The sequence below is a fragment of the Garra rufa genome, chromosome 1 (assembly GCF_049309525.1).
Source record: "Garra rufa chromosome 1, GarRuf1.0, whole genome shotgun sequence".
Classification (NCBI taxonomy): Eukaryota; Metazoa; Chordata; class Actinopteri; order Cypriniformes; family Cyprinidae; genus Garra; species Garra rufa.
This window is the reverse complement of record NC_133361.1, coordinates 100,150,370-100,152,869: the sequence shown is the minus strand read 5'-3', so window position 1 is coordinate 100,152,869 and position 2,500 is coordinate 100,150,370.

Sequence of the window (2,500 nt, the reverse complement as noted above, 5' to 3'; positions counted from 1 at the left end):
TTTTCAATCCTTTCCACCCATCCTGTTGGTATTGCTTTCTTTAATTCATCGAACTGTTTTATCAGTGTTCCTTTTGTCACATTCCTTTCTATTTCAAAAATTGCATCCATAATTGCTTGTACTGGAAGATAACCATTTATTACTTCATATAAAATGTCTTTGACTTGTCTTACTCCTCCATCCCACCATTTCTTATAGTAAATTACATTCCCTTCATTTGTAACATTCGAGTTTAAAAACAGAGGTTGTTCTAACAGTTGCATTCTTCCTTTTGGTAAAATTAATACTTTATCTAAGAAAGATGACCAGGTTTCTAAAACTTCTTTATAAAAATTTGGTAGACCCATTAACATATATTTTTTTGTCTTCATCCACAGTGCGTTCCATCCCATGCTAAAATTACTAAATTTCTTTAAAAAATATTCCATTACATTTTTCCACATTGCCTTTCTCTTAACATCCATAAACCTTTTCACCAATTTAACTCTTAATGTTTTCATTCTTAACATTGGATCTAATAGCCCTAGTCCTCCTACATCAGTTCCACCAATAAGCGTATCATATGCAATTTTTGCTCTTCCCTTTCCCCATAAAAAATTTAAAACACTTTCTTTTATTCTTTTAAAAAACTCATAAGGCAATGGAGTTACACTCAGCACATACCAAATCTTAGAAAGCATTAAAGCATTTATCACTAATACCTTTCCCTTTAATGTTAAATTTCTTAATTTCCAAAATCTCAATCTTTGTTCCATTCCTTTTAATGCTCCCTCCCAATTAAAAACATCAGCTTTATTAAAATCCATACCCATCCAAATTCCTAAAAGTTTTATATGTTCTCCTTCTTCTTTAAAATGCATGTGCTGAGGTAATGTTTCCACATTCCCAATTCTCATACACAAGCTCTTTTCAATATTGACCTTAGCTCCAGACCCTTTACAATATTTCTCCACAATCCCCATTGCCTTAACAACACTTTGAATGTCTTCAACCAACAATGTTGTGTCATCTGCGTATTGGTAGATTGGCTCCTGTATATTACTTCCCTCTATTCTAATACCCTTTATCTCTGTATCTGCTTTTATTGCTAATCCCAAAGGTTCTGCTACTAGTGAATAAAGTAAAGCAGATAAAGGACATCCTTGCCTTATGGACCTTGTTAGTTGAAAACATTCTGATAAAAACCCATTGCATTTAATACACGTAAAAATATTAGAATAAAAGATCATAATCCACTTTCTAAAATTTTTCCCAAATCCAAATTCTTTGATAACATTTAGTAAATATCCATGCTCCACTCTATCAAAGGCTTTTTCTAAATCCAAACTTATTAAATATCCCTTCTTATTTTTTTCCTTCATATAAAACATTGTGTCTCTTATACTTTGAACAATATCTAGAATATCTTTATTTTGTATTCCATATGCCTGGGTAGTACTTATGATTTTAGGTAAAACTGTCCTTAATCTATTTGCTAACACCTTTGCTAAAATTTTGAAATCTGTATTTAGCATTGTTAAAGGCCTGTAATTCTTAAGATCATTAGGATTTCCTCTTTTTTTATAAATCATTTTAATCATTCCTATCTTCATTCTTTCACTTAACTCCTCTTTTTTAAAAATCTCATCATATACTTCTTTTAAAATTGGGACTAATATTTCTCTAAAATTCTTATAAAACTCGTTTGTTAACCCATCTATACCTGGGCTCTTTCCCAACGTTAACTGCTTTATTGCTGTGTCAATTTCCTCTTCTGTTATCTCATCATCACATAAAACCTTATCTTCCGTAGAGACCTTTACTTTTATTTGATTTAAAAAGAAATCTTCTTCTATTTTATCAACCCCTTGTCTCTTAAACATGTCTTCATAAAAATTCTTAATTACCAATAAAATCTCTTTTGTTCCTTGCTTTATGTCTCCATTTTTATCTAACATCTCCTTCATTAAATCTGCTCTTTGTCTATTTTTTTCTAAATCAAAAAAAAATTTTGTGCATCTTTCCCCCTCCACAACATATTTTGCTTTACTTCTAATGATCGCCCCCTTACATTTTTCATCTTCAATTTCCCTTAATTTTTCTCGTAAAATTAAGATTTTACCTATGTCTTCTTCATTTAGATTTTGCTCCTGTCTTTTTTCTTCTTTATCTATCTCTTTTCTTATCTCAGTTTCCTTTCTGATGTTAGCTTTTTTTAACAATTTACAAAATTGTATTGATAAACTCTTTATATCCAATTTCACGTTATCCCACCATATTCTTTTCTCTTCTGCGTAAATCTTATTTAATTTACTAACTTCTAATAGTTGTTTAATTCTTTCTTTGTAAGATTCTTCTTTTAAAATTGTTGCATTTAAGACCCACACCCCTGATCCTCTCTCCACTCTTACACAATCTAAAGTCATACATAAAAGAAAATGATCACTATACCCTACTTCCTTATAAAATACATTTTGGATATTTCCCTCCATTTCCTCCTTACATAACACGTAATCAATTC